The sequence below is a fragment of the Echinops telfairi genome, unplaced genomic scaffold, assembly GCF_000313985.2.
Source record: "Echinops telfairi isolate 266 unplaced genomic scaffold, ASM31398v2 ScPeMD7_6;HRSCAF=24_0, whole genome shotgun sequence".
NCBI lineage: Eukaryota > Metazoa > Chordata > Mammalia > Afrosoricida > Tenrecidae > Echinops > Echinops telfairi.
In genome coordinates, this window is record NW_022103902.1 from 13943981 (window position 1) to 13963338 (window position 19358).

A 19358-nucleotide genomic window follows, 5' to 3' on the forward strand; every position below is an offset into this window, starting at 1 on the left:
CCACCACTCTCTCCCAGAAGCACTGATTCTACCTGCTGTCCCTATAGCTTCACCAAGCCTAGGTTTCAGATACCGAAAAAAGCAGAAAAACATAGCACAACTTCAGAGCAACATACAGCACAATTTCATGACATAACACCTCTGAGACATGAACAAATGAAAAACCAAAACGTGTAGAAAATGCTGAAAACCAGATGAGGTTCAGGGTGCATCAGAGGGGAGAATCAACTGAGGACGTTTTAACAGTTCAAGTCAGGTTTATCCCTTTGATCTTCTGTACTCCTCTCACAACGCACTCTGCTTAGGAACCCCTTTCCTCCCATCCCTCCATGATGGGGAGAGGGAGATCACCAGGGACTTATTTCCTACGTCGTTCCCACAAGTGTACCTTGGGCTCCCATTGCTATATAGTCTTCTGCAAACCAGATTCTCACAGTTTAGGCTCTGATACGATTCCCTTTGGATTATGTGATTTACAAGCCTTTGGTCACTGATGTTGGTGTGCTTCTTCCATGTGGACTTAGTTGACATCTTACCTAGACGGTCGCTTGTTTGGAAACAAGCCTTGAAGACCCTAGATACTATTTTATCTGATAGCCTAGCCGGACACCATGTCCTTTCTTTACCTTACTTTGCTATAGCACCCATATCTTCTGTGTTCCCTTCCTGAGGACTAGTATTGAACAGGGCCATCATGGAAGAACTAATTGTTCTTAAGTTGTAGCTAGGATTTACTTCCAAAACCCACTGCTGGAAGTATGTTGGTTGGCTTGGTTTCATCTGCCTTTATATATTTTGACATTTATAAATGCTGTGTATTTCATAGCGTTGCCATCATGACATTAAAATGAACATTTGTGAAGTGTTTTGTCCTTTAAAAAGCACGCTCACAAGTCATATCTCTTTTAATTCTCATGATCCTGTGATCACGGTATTTATCAGCACCCCCACTGTACAGATGGAGAAATAGGTTTGCTGGCGTGTTTGCAGCTACACATCTGGGAATCACGGGACCACAAGCCAACCTCAGATCCTCTGATTCCGAGCTGTGAGTTTACTCAGCAGTCAATGAGAAGGCCCAGGTTCAAAGCCTATCACCCTCACACCTCAGCATAAAGGGGCAGCTCAGGTTCACAGTCAGTTGCCTCAAAGCCTGGTTCGATCCAAATGCCCCATCCCCTAGCCTCTTTCACCTGTACGTTCCCTGACCCCCATTCACTCCTTTTAACTTCCTGCTTCAAAGAAAAAAAACTAGGAAATGAATGTGGTCACAAGACTGTTAACTAAACCTCTAGCCTGATGTGGATTTCATGGATTTTTCTAGTCATGTGCACGTTCTGTCTTAGATTCAATCCAGGATCCCACATTGACATTGATTGCCATGTCTCTGGGCTCTTCGCGAATCTACAAAAGTCTCTAGTCCTTTCTTGACCTTGACACTGTTGAGGCGTATTGGCGAGTCCTTTTATATAATATTCCTCAGTCTTGATTTGTCTGCTGTTTTCTGCTTTGGGCAAGAGTACACAGACGTGATCTGCCAAACTTTCCGGAGAGAGATTCTGTTCAGGACACACAACGTGGAGCTATGTCTTATGACCTGCGGACTTGATGGTTTGCTGAAGGTGGGTTGTCCTGTTTCATGGTAATTGTTTTTAACTTCGTGATTAATAAATATTTCGGGGAGTAGGGGTAGACAATGCAAATATTTTTTCTCTTCAGAGTTTTGGCCACTAATTTGAGGTTTCATCAGAGGATCTTGGCCTGCAAAATGATTGTTGTGGTGTTGTCATAAAGGTTTTGTTCCCCGAATGCACTCTACTTTTATTACTTGAGAGTCGTTTGGAAGGAAGAATGGCTCCCCCTTCCTCGCTTGTCTGTTATCTCAATATGGAAACACGGGCATTTGTTTGGTTCTAGGAGGTATGGTCCAGTTATGGCGACAAGCTGAAATTCTTCAGCTTTGGCCATAGGTTGGTTCCTTCAGCCTTCCATCATAAGCCCGATTACTTTTGAGGATTTTCCCGTTGGCGCGTCAAGCAAGATATTTCAAGCTCGTGTGGTTTTGCTACGCATGACCTGGAATCAACATCCTTCCCAAGGATTCTGAGCTCCTTTCAAGGGAGAATGGTGGTGTGGTGGTTACATATTGGACTGCCATCTGTATGGTCAGCAGTTCAAAACCACCAGCATCTAGGCATGAGAAAGACTGTGCTTTCTACTCCCATAAAGAGTTACCCTCTCAGAAACTCATAGGAGGTCTCTATGGGAGTCGGCTCGATGGCAGTGAGTTTGGTTTTTCTATATATGGACCAAGGTTTTAATGCCAGATGAGCTCACACCTATACATTGTTTCTAGGCCCAAATTTCTTTCTCAAGACCCTGGGGAAGTTGTGTTGTCACTCACTATGGCAGTTTTATCAATGTGTTACACAGGGTTCTCTAGAGAAACACTACCAGGACACTCATATTTTGATAGATAGATAGGTAGATAGATAGATAGATGATAGATAGATAGATAGATAGATAGATAGATAGATAGATACAACAAAGGAAATAAACAGCTAATTAGTCTATAGAGCAGTACAAATGGCTCAGTGCAACTCACTTCCAGGAGACAGCTCATACACTAGCAGTCCTTCAAATCACGAGGGCCGCCAGGTGCAAGTCAAGGAAGCAGACAGCTGAGTCCTCTGTAGAGCAATTCAGGCAATCAGACCACAGACAGCAAACAGCAAGGCAGGTCACCCACAGTCAGCCAGATGACGGAGTCTAACAGTCCCCAGCTCAAGCGATGTACACACCAGCAGCATGGTGAAGCAGGTCTTGAAGGAACCTCAAACTACAGTGACACTGTCAACGGGTTGGGTGTCCCACAAGTTGGGTGTAACCCGCAAGTTGAGGCAGAGAACCAGGTAAGGCAGCCCCACACTGGTCCGTCATCAATGAATAAGAGACAGAAAGGTGAGGCTCATCGAGCCACTTATCTCTTTGCCCTTCAATTAAACGTTAACCTTATTAACCCCACATGTGTTTATTGGCCAGGTTGGCACAATAGTCCTACCTATCACAATCAAAGATCGCATTTTTGTATTTATTTTTTGCTTCAGACCAAGAGAGAAGCAGATCCTTTATCTTCTGAATAAGGAGAGCTTTATTACTATTATAACTCACGCTCATTGGGGAGAGGGGGGATGAGTGTTTCAGCGCTTCCATCATTCCTGGACCCTCCTCAGAAAGAAAGACGATTCCAGTCCCAAGAGAAGTGGCTGGCTACAATTTCAAGCCGGGTTTTCGATGTGTCATGCAGCCTCATGAACAGGTGACCCCTGACATTGCCCACAGCTTCACACCCAGAAGGGGTTGCCCTTGGGGTTTCATCTTTGTGGTCACCATGGTGAAATACTGAAAACTTTTCGCTTCCAACGTGTGCTTTGTAAGGGGAACTCAGCGTGATAATGGAGCAGGTACTGGGGCTCAGAGCCTCAGTTCACATACGGATTTACCTCTCTCGGACCCCCTGCTACTCCAATTGGCTAAAAACAGGTCCTTGACTGTCCACTTCCCTGACCATTCATGCCTGGGATCCCACCTGGCCACCCCCTTCTTGCCCCTGCTTTATGAGCACAGGAGCCCACCTCACCGCAAGGCACTGGTTGTGCCTCTCGTGGGCAGGCAACACCACCACACACTCAACAGCACAGTCTGATCCCTCCCTGAGTGTCCTGGTGCAGAGGTCACCAGACCCTGGGTGTTGCTTGCTTGCTAGGTGTTGGTCCAGCAAGTGGTGGGAAAAAGAACAAGATTTCTTCGTCCATGACGGAGGCCTGCATTGTCATTTTGCACGAAGTCAAACGATAAACCCAATCCACGACTGTTAAGTCTCTTTGTGACCCTCCACAGCAGGAGAGAACTCCCCGCCGCCCCCTCTACCCCTTTAGGGAAGCAGCGTGCCAGACATTTCTCCTGCGGAGCAGCGGTGGATTCCAAATGCCAGTCCCTCCTCCGTTTGTTCGTAACCAGGTGCTTCACTCCTGCATCACCAGAGTCCTGCAAATTAAGCAGCTGACCCTGGGTATGTTGGCTGGTGGCAGAAAGGAAGGATAAAATTTATTCTGACATATCATGTATCCTGCCAGGAAGTGAGACCCCCACCTCCCGCCCCCTTGTCTACTCATAGGAGGCACCACACACCTGACAAGGGTGCAAAGCAGAGGCAAGGTTGGGGGTGAAACCCATCACTTAAGCTTTTAGAAAGACATTCTAGCCTTCTCTTTGCTGGGGCTAATGGGGCATGGTTCTGATGCATGAATGTGGCCAAACACCCAGAGGCTGGGCTATACAGACCCAAATAACCATAAACCACTTTCAAAACAGACAGCTCCCCACAGATAGTCGTCCTGGAACACAGGCAACATCTGAGTAAGGTCCATGAGTTGGCTCGTGTCTGCTTCCTGACGAAGGTCAGGCTCTATGGTTAGCAGGATGTGCTGTGGTTGTGGGGGGAATGGGTATCTGGGATCCCTTGATATTACTTCTTATCACTGCACTTGAATCTCTCATGATCTCAAAATAAGAGTTAAAGCACAAAAATACCAAACTGCTAACAGCCAGTCATATGCCTTTGTTTCAAGCATCACATTAGTATCCGTTACTGGTTGAACTGCGTCTCCCCAAATGATGTGTTGACACCTTCTCCAGAAGTGCCCTGTTTACATGGCCCTATTAGAAATATGGTCTTGACAGGTGTAATCAGTTAACAGCAGGTCATTGTACTCGAGGCTCACTCACTGCCATGGAGCCTGGTAATCGACTGGTAATGACCCTATAGCACATGGGAGAACGGCCCCTGTGGGTTCCGGGGACGGCTACTCTTTACAGGAGTAGAAGGCCCCGTCTTTCTCCAGTGTACTACAGTAGGCTGAGGCTTCTGCTAATAAAGCCGGGCATCCTTAGAAGAAAAGACCCAGACACAGAGGGGAGTGGAGGTGGGGGAGATGTTGCTGTGTAAAAGCAAATGCAGAGATTGGAGTGATGCTGCCGCAAACCAAAGAACATTTGGGGGTTGTAAACTGGAAGAGACAACGAAGGATCTCCTCCTAGGGTCTTCTGATTCACTATGACCCTGCCCACACCCTTGAATTTGGGTTCATCTCCAGGACGGTGAGACAGCGCGTTTCTGTTGTTTCGACCTCCCATGTGTGCCACCGGATCCTGCAGCCCTAGAAGACCACTACAGCAAGTCAGTGCAAAGCACTGCCTGCGACAACCAGCCCGCCTTGATTCTGAGACAAGACTTCACTCGGTTTTGGGGCAGGTCTGGCTTTTTTGGGTAAAACTGTCGTTCTACTTCTGGCCCCATCTCAGGTATGCCAGATCCCCACAGAGAAGGCAAGAATACTCAAATTTATTCATTTTTAATTCGTTCATCCACTTGATATAAGTCTGCCTTGGGTACCCATGAGGTGGCAGACATGACGCGAAACCTGGGGATTATCTGTGAGCGTAAGGTGAGTGCAGCTTCGTGGAGAAGGCAGAGCCACAATCATGATGCTCACCACAGATGCCAGACACAGGTAAGAAGAGAGCTCCAGAGAGGGCATCCAAGGGCAAGCGGGCCGGAGGCGCAGACAAGTCTTCCTAGAGCTGCTGCTGTGTGAGGACTGTATTGAAGAAGGAGAGGTGGGTGTGTGGGCAGAAAGTGGGCAGGTTGGAAGCATGAGAAAGTGGGGTGCTCTGGGGAAGACAAGAAGATGCTGAGGCCCAAGACACAGGTGGGTGGGTAAGTGGGGAGACAGATTGGAGAGGTGGACAGCGGCCAGGCCGGGGAGCATGGTTCCCTATAGCAAAGGCAACTGAGAATCTCGAGGGGACTTTGAGTAAGAGAATGCCCTGGTGGGAGGTCCTGCCTGGGTGGTACACACGGTGAACGTGCTTGGATGCTCACCGGAAGGTTGGCAGCTTGAGTTCCCTCAGGGATGCCTGGGCGATCTCCTTCTGAAAACCCAGCCACAGAACCACGGTGGATCCCGTCTCTGCTGGGACACGCGCAGAGTCAGCATGAGTGGGAGCCAGCTCAACAGCACCTGTCTGTTTGTTTATTTGGTTGGTTGCTGTGTTTTGTTATTGCTTTTGCTATTTTATCCCATGATCAGTCCTGTCTTCCTCGCCCCTGAGTAAATAAGAAAAAGGTTTTTGTTTTGTCTTTTTAAACATGAGGAAATCGGTGGTTTTGTGGGACTAATGTTCCGATCCTTCCTCGTCTTAGACCAGGGTTGGGGAGCCCCCCCCCCCACCACCAAGGGCCATGTGGATATTTATAACATCCTTCACGGGCCATCAAACTCATCCGCTTCCAAACGGGCCTGCTCTATTTGGGCACACATTTAATGAGCTCATCCCGAAGGTGATGCCTGAAACAGCTTCGCTTCAGTGAGGTGTGGGGTGTGAGCTCTATTGAGGGTTCCGTGGGCCTTCTTCGGCCCAAGAACCAGATGTTTCCCACCCCTGTCCCAGACCCTTCTCAAACGGAGCCCAACAAGACCCAGGTGATTCCATTTCTAGTTGATAAATCCAAGAGATGATAAAGGAAATGAAACTGGCTTCTGAGTCTGAGCAGGACAGACTTTGACCACGGCCCCTGGATCTCTATCTTCCCCTCCCCGCCTCTCCCTGCCTTACGCCCTCAGCCTGGAGGGCCACAGGGCCTGTCCGCCTTTCTGTGATGCTCTGAATGACTAGGAGGATGGCAGGATCCAGGCGTCCAGGTGAAAGTCGGTCTGTGTTTTCGGAACTGTTCCCCAGAGCCCAAAGAGGTGGGTGGGGTGGGGCAGGGCATCGTTTCCTATTGCTATGGTCCAAAGGCCCAGGGAATCCTGGCTTCCTTGTGAAGGAGGGGAGAAAGAATTCCATATTGGGAGTAAAACAAGTGATCAAAATGTCTGTGGCGTTTGATCCTGTCCCCAGCACGTTTATTCCGTGCCATCGCGGAACACTCTTACAGGCCGTGTGAGAAACGGCTCCCCTCTTAACTGGCTGACTGAACAAATTTGACAGAGGCAGTTACCCACTGAGTTGGGCATCCAATCTCTGAGGTCCAGTTCTCTTTGAGTTTTTGCTTTCATCTGGAATCTCTCAGCCCCCTGCCCTCTCTGCTGCCATCGGCCTCACAATATCAAACAGCTGGAGCCTGGGCCACTAGGGAGTGCAAGTTTCTCAGCCTAACACGTAGCGGGGTGGGGGCCAGCCCGTGCATTGGAAGGGAGTTGAGGAAGGTGGGGTTTCTTGGGGGCCGAAAGGGGCTGGCCTTGCTTCAGAGAATCTGCTACACTTGGAAAAGTGGAGTCTCTTAGAATTCAGCATCCACAGGCAGGCTGCACTCATCTGGAACTCAGGGAGTATGCAAGCAAAGTCAAGTACACAGGCGGGCTCCCAGCCACGGCTGTGGGCTGCCTGACCTTCCACTTCTCTGGTCCAACTGCCCCTCTGGACCAAACGTTCAATAGTAAAGCTACCAGGTATTGAGGGTCTGCTGAAGGTTAGATTAACATCTATATAACATGGGAGGGGTTCAAAAAGTTCATGAAGTAATGGCATGAAAAGATAGGGAAATTTTCCCACATACTTTTTGAAGCACAGATCCATGACTATCCTAGAAAACTGCTATGAGTTGGAGTTGCCTCGAAGGCTGTGGGGTGGATGGACAGACAGACTACACGGTGTTGAGTTCGGTTGTCTAGAGAGTCACTATGAGAAGGCACCTAACACTAACAATTATATAATGGGCGCTCTTCTGATTGGGAACTGACCGAACAAGCACCGTTCTTGTTGTAGTTCGGTGCGATGAGTTGGTTCCGTCTCACAGTGACCCTGTATTCAGGTGACCAGATTTAAAGCGGGACACCATTGACCTGGGGGGGGGGGGGAGGTTATTGATTAAAAATTTGGTCTACATGGACCAAATAGACCGTTCCCTAGCTTATCGTGCATTCTTTCCAAAAATCGGGACTTTTTAAAAACTCCCAAAAGCAGGACTGTCCCACCGAAAGCAGGACATCTGGTCACCTTACCCTATATAGACAACAGAACAGAGTGCTACCCAGTCTTGTGCCAGCCTCACCATTGTCCGTCTGTATGAGCCCACCGAGGCAGCCACTGTGTCCCTCCACCTTATCAAAGGTGCCCCTCCGCCTTACCAAGCATGACGTCCTTCTCCAGGGACCGATCTCTGCTGACAACATGTCCAAAGTACGCGAGGCGAAGGCTCGCCATCCTTACCTCTCAGGAGAATTCCGGCTGTGCTTCTCAGAGATAGCTTTGCCATAAACAGCGAGCATCCTTGTACCGGAGGGGGTAGGTAATGCAAATGGTGAACAGGCTCTGTTGCTAAGTGACGGGTAGGAGGTTCCACTTCCCCCAGAGCCTCCTAGGAAGAAAGGCCTGGCCATGGCGTCACCTTGCATCAGAGTAAACTCAATAGCAAGTGGGTTCTCGCTGTGGTCAACGACCCACGAAGGGTCATCTACTGAGAGAGAGAAGTGGGGCAAAAAATCAAACCTGTTGTCATGGAGACAGTGTCAACTCATGCAACCGAGGGATACAGAGCAGACCAGTCCCCTGGGTTTTCTTGGTTGCAGTCTTCACAGGGGTCAGTTGTCAAGCGTTTCTTCTGAAGTGCTGCTCGTTGGGTTTAAACTGCCCACTCTGACGTTGGCCGTCAATCAAAAGCTGTGCCACCAGGCACTGCATACCTACGACTGCTTTCCACCAATGAAGCAACGAAACTGGAATTTGGAGGGCTAAATTCTTGAAGACTGCTTTGATTCTACAATTGCTCTTCCTTGATGTCAGCGTTCCCCTAGGGTACACTTGGGCAGCCAGGAGACTTACTCCCCGCAAGTCCTCGATGGAACTCGTGGCCAATAAGAAGGCCTGAGTTGGCAGCCCCAGACTCGAGAAGTCGGTTGCAGCCAGTTCAACTCGTATGGGGAGCGCATGGCGTTGTACCAGGCTCACCTGTAATTTTGCCTGAACCATGCAATTTGGGATTTAATTAGATGCTGTCTGCATTGTTTACTAATTGTTGCAAAGGTAAATCTTATACTCTCATTCATCATTCTTCATTCAGTAAACAAGTATTTTAAGAGCAACTGTGAGCCTGTTCCTTCGTTAGCAGCCCCTATGGCTACTCGGCACAGATAGGTAGACCAATTCAGAGAACTAGCCAATTGTCGGCACATGGAATTCAACTCCTGGTGCCCTGGTGTGTGGTAGAGAAGAACACTGCTCCATTGGGTTTTGGTTTCCGAAGTCGATCACCAGTTTTCTCTCCGGGTGGACCAACCTTCAGTCTTTGGGTTAGTACTGAGCACCTTAGCCATTTGCAAGACCCAGGGACTCCCCTCTAAAGCACCAATCAAGGTGCGTTTCCCCCATTGAGAAATGAATAAATAATTCCTAGTTGACCTTACATGGTTATTTTGAAAATGTCTTGAGGTAGAAAAAAATAATAACAACCTCATCGATGCAGCAGCGAGGATTTTTAATAAGGACGTTAGGGCCACAAAAATCATATTCCCAACAACTCTGATCAAGATACAATATCTTTACCTGAGTATTGGCTAATACTTTATCTGAGGATTAGCCCATTTAGTATTCTGGTGGTGCTTGGGTGCTGAATCACAGAGACCCCGTGTCCAGCAGAATGAAACGCTATCGGGGCCTGCACCATCCTCACCATTGTTATGCCTGAGCCCATTGTTGCAGCCACTGGGTCAATCCATCTCGTGGAGGGCCTTCCCCTTTTGTCGCTCCCCTTCATTTGACCAACTATGAGCTCCTTTTCTGGGGACCGATGTCTCCTGATAACACATCCAAAGCACAAGCATGTAGGACAAAGTTTCCCCATCCTTACTTCTAAGGAGCATTCTGGCTGAACTTCTTCCAAAACAGATGTTTGTTCTTCTGGTGCTTTCTTGAAACCGAGAGCACGTGTTATTTCAATATCCTTCAAATGCCGTCAATTCTTCTTATTCAGTATCCAACTTTCCCATGCATATGAAGTGCCAAAACGCCATGGCTTAGGTCAGGTGCACTTTACTCCTGAGGCAACATCCTTGGTCTTTGATACTTTGAAGAGATCTCGTGCACCAGATTTACCCGATGCAATGAGTCAGTTAATTTCTTGACTGCTACGTCTGTGAGCATTGATTGTGGATCCGAGCAAGATAAGATCCTCGACGAGGTCCATCTGTTCTCTGTTTATCATGATGTTATCTCATGTTCCAGTTGTGAGGATTTTAGTTTTCCTTCCGTTGGGTTGTAATCCCTACTGAAGATTGCGGTCCATAATCTTCACCAGCAGGTGCTTCAAGTCCTCTTCTCTTTCCACAAGCATGGTTTTGTAATCTGTATATTGTTAATCAATGACTGTTAATAAAGCTTCCTCCATTCGTGATGCCTAGTTCTTCCTCGTATAGCTTAGCTTCTCTGATTATTTGTTGATGGACCGAGTATGGTGAGAGGATACCAGCCTGAAACACACCTTTCCTAAATTAAATCAGGCAGTATTCCCGCGTTCTGGTTGAGTGGCTACCCCTTGGTCCATGTGTTGGTTCTGCTTGAGCATAATGAAGTGCTTTGGAATTCTCATTCTTGTTACTACTGTAAAGGTCAGTCCATATCGGGCTTTTAACCTTAATCCACACATTTGAACTCTATTCTCCAAAAGTATACAGTCTTCGCAGCTTTACAATAATTATAGTCAGTAAACTACCTTGATTTTTCTAATGTACTTAGAGAACCCTCTTAAAAGTTCATTTGGAAGCCCACCCAGGATTTCTTAAGGTTTTCATAAAATTTAGGCATCATCTAAAAATGCTTTTCTTACTCCAAAAAATAGTTTCATGAAACTTACTCATGAAATAGTTTCAGGGAGGCCGTATGTTACAATGGGAAAAACCTTAGGTTTTTGAGTTAGTTCTTGGTATTTTAGATAAATTACTTAATCTCCCTTTATCAGTGAAATGTAAATAATCTAATCTACCCCCAATGACTGGTGGAAAACCAACATTAAGTATAGACGCAGAATACAGCACATGGAGATGGAAGAAATCAGTGCTCAGTGAGTGTGACTATAGTCAACCATCTCACTAGGTGGATGCTATTACCTCTTGGGGGCGAGTTTCAGGTGAGGCTTCTTCTTTGAGCTTTTCCATACTTTCTAAATTTTCTTTGATGACCATATTTCATAATCAGGGAATGAGATTTACATTAAAAGAGCACTTTCTATGTGTCTACATCTTAGCCATTTTCTCAGCACAGGTGAGTTCAGACATCCCATATAACATGGAGACCCCTCTTTGTGTGACACAGGCCAGGACTGTGCAGGTGTCTTGGTTGGTTGGGGTGGAGTGGAGAAGCTTAAGATAGGCAAATGGAAGAATTCGTCAAGGAACATGTTCTAGGTCCAGGGTTGGCAAACTGTGGTTCAAGAGCCATGTTTGGCAATTTAGGTATGTACATGTGGTTCTGAAGTAAAATTGAAAATGAAAATAAAGCGATCATAGTTTCACTTATAACATTTTAAAGGCTATTATTCAGATAATGGTGGTTACGTGTGTTGGTAAAAATATATTTCTGGCTCTCAATTTTTAAATTGCCGTGAGGAACAGGATTGGCTCTTCTGTCTCAAAAGTTTGCCAACCCCTGCTCTAGGCAAAGGGGGAGAGTTCAGACATATATTGTTCTTATAGCAGTATAGCAGACCTGCTGCCAGGAGTTCATTCTGCTCCTATTGGCCTTATAGGCACCCTGGTGGAGTAGCAGGTTACACATTAGGCTGCTAACCACAAGGCCAGCAGTTTGAATCCACCAGCCACTCTGAGGCTTTCTACTCCCTTAAAGAGTTATACGGAAGTCCACACGGGCAGCTCTCCCCTACCCTACAGAGTTTCTATGAGTTGAAATCGATTTCATGGCACCGAGTTTGTTTTTGCAAACTGCCCCACAGAGCTTCCAAGCCTGTCATCTCTGCAGAAGCAGTCTGTCACATCTTGCTCTCAAAGACCCCCAGACACTTTTAACCACTGTCACTCTGATAGCAGTTGGTAAGAATAATTTTTTAAAATCACATTTAATACAGATACGGAGCACTGAGAGCATAGAAAAGTGAACAGGAGAGGCGCCCGATTCCTCTCTCAGGGGACTCCCACCCCTGAAGGTGGGAGTGGCGACTGGAGTCACTTCTGAAGAAGAGAAACCCCTTACTTTCCTGGGGCTCTGGGGAGAGTGTTTTCTCTGCAACGGCGACCTGGCTGACCCATCCCTTGGCGGGTGAACAGTTTGGCACCCAGGATGAATTCCAGGCCTTTCGGTCCTGAATTGTGCCTCAGAGGGCAATGAAAAAGTGGACAGTAACGTGGCTACTGAAAGGAGGAAAAAAATAAGCCTTTGAGACTAATGGATGGGGAATTCTGGGAGTATACAGAAAAGGGAGGTGAGGAGATGGGAATATAGCCTGTGAGCTATATTCACCTTTTTTGAAAATGGGTGGGTCTCCTTTATCCGCTTTGCCCAAGAATCCAGGCACACAGGGCTGAAAGTACCAGGGAGATCAATGTAGAAACTACCTCCTGCCTGAATCATACGTTTAAAATAGGGAATAAAAGCACTCCACGCCTGCTGCTCTTTGAAATGACTTTGGAGTAAGATTCACTTAGAATCATAGACTCTGCACACATGAACGGTGTGTTTGTCCTGTAAGAAACAACCCAAAAGTGAAGCCCAAAAAATGTAAGTGACTTTTGTCAAAGCCGCACACAGTGGCTTTTCCTGCCCCCCCACCCCCCACCCAAATCCGCCCAGGCTAGCCCAGCACTGAGGGCAGAAGGCGCCTTCAGCCTCCTCCATTCTTATTGGGTTAACTTCCTAGGACAGCCTCCTTACCACAGACGTGGGCTTCGCTTAGAGCGGATGGCTGCACCTTCTTGATCGCCGCTTTCCTCCTTCGCAGATGGAAGATGTGGACGAGGTGACCTGGCATAGCGATGTTGCATTCCCTGAAGAATGAACCAACAGCCCATCAACTCTCTTCATTTGACTTCCCAGCCCTGTGGAGCTACGTTTTAAAACAAACCAACCAACACCCCCATCATCTGCATCACCCGTTTATGTGATGGAAGTGGAATTTTGCAGACCTATTGATTAAAAAGAACCTGGAGGTGGGAACACCGCAGTTTGTGTTTTAATAAGCCTTGGGGTGAGGGAGGGGGTTCTGATGGAGCTTACGTTTGAGAACCATTGCTTTAAATGCTTCTCTTACACACACACACACACACACACACACACACACACACAGTAACTTTTCTCTGTGGCTGTTATCCACCACCACCCCAGGCCCCCACTCTTGCCGGCTTTCTCCTGAAACAGCTCCTCCACCCAGGGATGATGAATGGAGGTCAGTGCGCTGTCAACAGAGCAGGACCCTGCAAACCATCCCGCCCAGCACAGGGGGCGGGAGACACACAGGCATCTCCTGGGTTTTTAGGAGCGGGTTTCCCCGATCATTTTCTCCACTGACGCTGCCCACCCCACTCTGTGGGGGTACTTTTAAGAGCAGCCAGTTTGCTTTTAGTTATTTATCCAATTGTTTGCAGAATGAAGGAGGCGGGTATCGGATAAGGCTTGTAAAGGGGAGGTGAAGGACAGCGTTGCAGAGAAAGGGTTGGAAGCGAGGCTACAGAAAAAGTGGGGGTCCAAAGGAGCTGGTGCGTGTGAGAGACACTGCTTCAGGTCAGGGGTTGGGGTGTCGGTACGAGGGACCCAGGCGCCGCAGAAAGTGGGCCTCCAGAGCGAAGCTGCTCCCGAGTTTGGGGATGACTTTCTGCCCCATCAGCTTCCTTTCCAAGGCTTTTTTCTGTGCTCCACTTTGCTCCTCCCCCTGCTCCCCGCCTCCTCGGTTCCCTCCCTCCTTCCTCCTCCTCCTCCTCCTCCCGCCGCGAGGGGAGGCTCCTAGGCTGGAGAGGCAAAAGAAGGAATTGTTTGCGAGTTCAGTCATCCAAAAAAGCTTCTTCCATATGGAGGGACCGGGCGCGCTGGGCGCGGCGTCCCCGGACTTGTCCTCCTCCTGCTGCTGCTGCTGCCGCCGCCCGGACCCCAGTTCCTTGCCGCGGGGACCCTGAGCCTGGGCCTGCCGGTGTCCGCCGGCCCGCGAGCGCACGCGCGCACACACGCACGCACACCCCACACTCACTCCCACAGGCGCGCACACACTCACACTCGAGCACACGCGCTCTCGCCCTGGCTGGCAACTTCTCGGTCCCAGGCTCCATTGTTGCTCCTTCTGCGGCCGCTGTCCTAAGCGGGGTGTCCCCGGCTGTCCCCGTGCGGGCTGCGTGTCCCCGCGGCGCGGCGCTCCGGGAGCGCACTGCCCTGGCCCCCGGACCCGCGTCGGCCCTTCCCCGGCGCCGGCCGCCGCCGAGGTGAGTCCCTCTGGCTGCAGTGTGTTTTCTTTTCTCCAAAAGTTGTGTTTCGGTGACGGTTTGGGGAGGGGAGGAGGGCGGAGGCGATGCCGAGGAAGCGCCGGGCCGGTGGCTGCGGGGGACCCGCCGGCGGCGGGAGCCCTCCCGGGGCTGGAGGCTGAGGCCCAGACGGGGCGCGCCAGCCGCCGGGGCCCGAGCAGTTGGGGCGAGGAGGGCGCCCGGGGTTCCCCCGGGTGGCTGCCTTCCACGAGCCGTGCCCCCACCCCCGGCCCAGGCGCTCCCGGGTCCTTTGCGGCGTCCAAGTTTGGCGGAGTCGTGGTCACTTCGCCCGCGCGCTCCCCGGAAGGCTCTCCGTGGGCGAAGGGCCCGGCGACTTCCCCGAGGGGCCTCGGCGGTGGACACCGTGCCGCGGCTGCCGGCGCCAGGTGGCGGGGAGAAGGCCGCCGGGCGTTGGGCTCTTGGGTCGGGATGGTTTGTCCTAGCAAGCGTCTCTGGCTGGAGGGCAGGGTAAGGGGACCTGGGGCTGAGAGTCCAGAGTGACTCTGGGGTTGGGGCAGTGAGAGAGGGGGTGTGCGCGCGTGAATTGTGAGTGTGAGTGTGTGCACGCGCGCTGGAGCAGCATCCTCCTGGAGTTGTGCCTGCGTGTGTGTAGGGTGTGTGTGTGGATAAACGTCGGGGGGCAAGTGGGAAGGGGCAGCCGAGAAGAACAAGGAACCCAGGGCAATCTTTCGGCGGGGTGGGGTAGGCGGGTGGGGTGGTTTGAAAGGCTTTCCAGATGATGGAAGGCTTTTGAGAGGTAAATAGTGAAGTCAGACCTGGTGTGCCTAAGGTTAATGTGCCCTGGGAAAGGGTTTTGTTTCCTACATCTGATTTGGGGAAGATGGGGAGATGTGGTGGCAGTGGCAGAGTTACTTGAAAAGGTTGTTGCCTTCCCTACAGAGCTGTGGCAGTGCAGCTAAGAATACTCAAACCGCACACCAGCCATCCCAAACGGGCACTTTCTGGGTGTGGTGGGGTGTTCTGCTGCTCCCCTCAGCCCTTCTTAGCAAGTTCAAATGGGTTCATAGACAGTGTTGACCCAGAGTTACCTCCTTGAGTGGACTGAGTGGAAAGATATTTTGGCGGCAGGCCTGTGTGCCCCCTCCAGGTGTTCTCTGCCCACACACATCTGTCACATAGTTCTTTGTTGCCCAGAACCTGGCAAACATGAGCTATCTAATGAGGATAGTTTTTTTTTTAATTTAATTCTTGAATGTGCAAACATTTCTGATTTATTTGGTGACTCGACCCTTAACAGGCAGCCCAGCTCTGTGACGGGATTTTCATCCCTCTGGTTACAGCCAGTAAATCACTCTCGGTTTTTTAAGGGCAGCATGGAAAATATTAAAGCATGGGCCTGTCTGACTGAGGTGGGGGCTGGGGCGGCCCATCTGGGTGACCCGTTTTCTGAACTTCAAGTGGATCTGAGGCAAGAGGTTGGCCATTTTGAGGTGTGTAACAGGTTTCCCAGGAATGTTTCTGAGGTCTTATAATTGGCACTTCTTAATGGTCTTGTAATTGAAACCCAGAAGGTTCCCCATGGCAATTCTGAAGCACCTTGGGGTCAGTGGGATGGAGGGGAGGTGGAAATTGCAACGGAGTGATTTCAGCCAGATGAGTTTGGGGAGGGAGCGATGGAAAGTAAAAATGAAAGAAGAGTTGCCTGTTTGTGACAGACTGTCAGCACGACCTGATCGCATATTAAGTTATTTAAAGTTTGGCCCATCAGGAAGCTGGAGGCTGTCTATATATATGAAGTCTAAGGATGGAAACTTTAGACACTTTCCCTTTTTCAAGATCTCACCAAAGTGTAATGCTACGAGAGACCTGGGAAGAAATTTGTTTGGGGCTTTACCGGGGAGAAGGTGCTGACAGAAGGCCTTCAGGGTTATTGGTTCCTTGACAACTGTGGGGGTAGGGGCGGGATAAAAAGCCGGGAGTAACTTTCTTAGCTGTTGATTGGCTGGCCAACTGTTGGTAAGAAGTGTGATCCATGTTTCTTTGGGTCCTCCAGAAGTATCCCAAGATGTTCGTTCCTTTGAAGTGCTTTTTCAAGTGTTTGGAAGCGAAGCGCTCTTCAGCAACTGATCTGTGATTTCCATGACCCAAGAATGAATAGGAGATTTTACTCATGAAACACTTCAGTTGACTTCCCCATGAACCCCACGGAGTTTAAGAAAGGAGGGCGAGAGGGGAGCCTGTTGGGCAGTGTTCCACAAGGTCCTAGGGGGTCTGAATTTAAATTTGGGCAAAGTCACTGATAATGGTGAATGAATCAAGCCTTTATTTCTCAATGTCTTTCAAACGACTGCTGAGCAAGACTCAAATGCACTTGATAATTGTGTAGCCTCTGAATTAGAAGGTATTAACCTAGCACCCAAAGATAAAAACATTGGGACTTGGCTTTCTTTCCTCCAAATCCCTGGTCCCTTGTTCTCTGGGGAAAATGGGGAAAGGGAAGGGAATTGAAATTGAGCAGGGAGTAGGGGTGGGGGGTGGGGGAATAAAGGTGAAACTGGGTGGAGGAGAGAACAGAGAAAGTGATGTCCTACATTTGGAAACATTTATTTGTTTATTTTAGCATAGAAAGGCTTTTGACCAGGTTCAGCTATGACCTACAAAGTGAAACCAGAACAGGGCCACATTTTTTCAAATCTGCCTAGTCCAGAGTAGGAAAAATTCTGGAATAGGAGATGCAGAAGAATCATAGTGAGTACTTTTAGGAGCTTGATATGATGTAGGATTCTTGCCAGGACTCTAGAGAGCAACGCCCTATCAAACAGCACAGTCCACCGGCCATCTTTGAGCTGGGCACCACAGTTTTTGACTCAGTGGGTCAAGAGATTTGGTTTTTATACAATAGACATGTGGCCTTTGTTTTTCAAAATGGAAACAACGTTTCCAGCAGATTGACCCGAGCTTTTCCCCACTCTATTTAGTGTTCTATCCACCCACATTTAAAAAAATCGGGTCTGCCCTGGTATCTCTTCATTGGCCACGGCTGAACCAGGCCTCATGAATTCAAAGCCCAGAGCCTAAGGAAGCTCGTGTCATTTCCCCACTTTCATCTAGCAAACACTTACAAGCTTCAGATACACTTTCAGGAAAAAACATTTTCTTCATCAAGAAATGGCACTCCTCCCATTTTTATCTGTTATGCTAGCATCCACTAACAATAAGCAAAATGGTTTTTTAAATTACTATAATTTTATACTATAACTTTTTTTTTCATTCATTACATACATACTTTTTACGCAGTTATGATCATGGTATAGAATCTTTTGTAGTATCTCTAGAAACCTCTCTGACCCAAAACTCACAGAGAACAGATTGGTCCAACCACAAATGCTCTTACTTTTAATGCCTTTTATTTAATACCTTATAGTAATAAGCCATTTTGCTGTTGTGGGAGTGACCCAAGACCTAAAAATGTCCCACAAAGACAACCTTACACATATAATATATTTCATAATTTACAATGGTGAATCAACTATTTGGGGTCAAGGGGGTGGGAAAGGGTGTTTGTTTTTAACCTAGAGATTCATGTTTACAGAAAAAAGCCCTCCAGAAATGAGATTGGGCTCCTTGGAACTCTAAGGGTTGCTAATGGACAGAGAGGCGGGGAGGAAGTTAAGCCTCAAAGCTCCATCTCAGATGGCACTGCCCTTAGGGTTAGGGAAGTTGGGTTGATGCCCTGGCTCTGCCTGCCAGCCTCATTCACACTGACTCAAACCCCTGACCTACTGAGCCCCTGCAGTCTCCCCTGCCACAGAGGGAGATGCCTTCCTTCCCCAAGCTTGCCCACAAAATACTCAACTAGCTGCCGAGATTTCCTTTTCAGTCATTTACGCTACCTTTTCCGTTCCTGTAACCCTTGGTTGCTGACACCTGGCTGGACTCCCTGCAGACCACCTCTCACCACCCCATCCATCCTCTGTCAGTCTCAGAGCGTAACCAAGTTACCACTCAGCTTAAAAGTGGTTCTCCGGGCCAAGTCCAGCCTTCCTAGCACTCCCATATGTGGCCCTGTCCTATGGCATCGGAGTCTTACCTCACATGGGTCACCCAGCCCGACCCACTGATTTTTGATGACATCCATTCCTTGCTTTGCAGCCTTATCCCATTCCCATTAAGCCTACTTAGCAATGCACGAGAGCTGCTTATGAGGTTGTTCTTGAGAAACAGTCGCTGCCTACTCATGAAAATGGGACTGCTGAACTCCAAGGTTATGGTTTTGTACCTGACAGACAGACTTTGCAAAGGCCATCATTGTCCCTAATCCAGTGATCACCCCATTCTAGCCAGGAACGGGGGCGGGAGGGGGGGAGCTGAGGACACAGGGGTTAAGTACCTTGCCCCTAACTAAAGGGTCGGTGGCTCCCACACACCAACCGGAGCCATGAGGGGCAGTTCCCCCATCTTACAGATCACTAAAAGTCAGAGTTGGCGCCATGGCCCGACTTTGTTGTCTTTCTTTGTGGTTCTGTGGCATTACGGAGCCAGGGCGGTACCATGCTGAAGCACTCCACTGCACATCCTGAATACCGCTGACTCCTCCAGCAGTTCTGCTAGAGAAAGACCTGGGGATTTGCTCCTCGAGAGATGACAGCCTGGGATGCCCCACAGAACCCAACAGCACCGTGACTTTAGCAAAGAGTTAAGTGCTTGACCACGAACTGTGAGGTTGGTGGTTCAAACCCCACGCAGAGGCATCTGGGAAGACAGCCATTTCAAAGGGCCTGGCCTTGAAAACCCAGTGGGGCCTTTCTACTCTGTATACCTGGCTTAACCGAGCATCCAACAGACTTGACCTCAAGGAATGACAAGTGACAGGGGGGGGGG

At 49.0% G+C, this 19358-nt stretch overlaps 1 protein-coding gene across 1 annotated transcript in view; it reads left to right on the top strand.

The window, feature by feature from the left end:
* Positions 1-14245: 14245 nt before the first annotated feature.
* BOC (BOC cell adhesion associated, oncogene regulated) overlaps positions 14246-19358 on the top strand; it is an 83153-nt gene continuing 78040 nt past the window's right edge. Inside the window, exon 1 of the mRNA XM_045286208.1 lies at positions 14246-14477. The gene's annotated coding sequence lies outside the window, so the exon portion shown is untranslated. The remainder of the gene's footprint in view (positions 14478-19358) is intronic.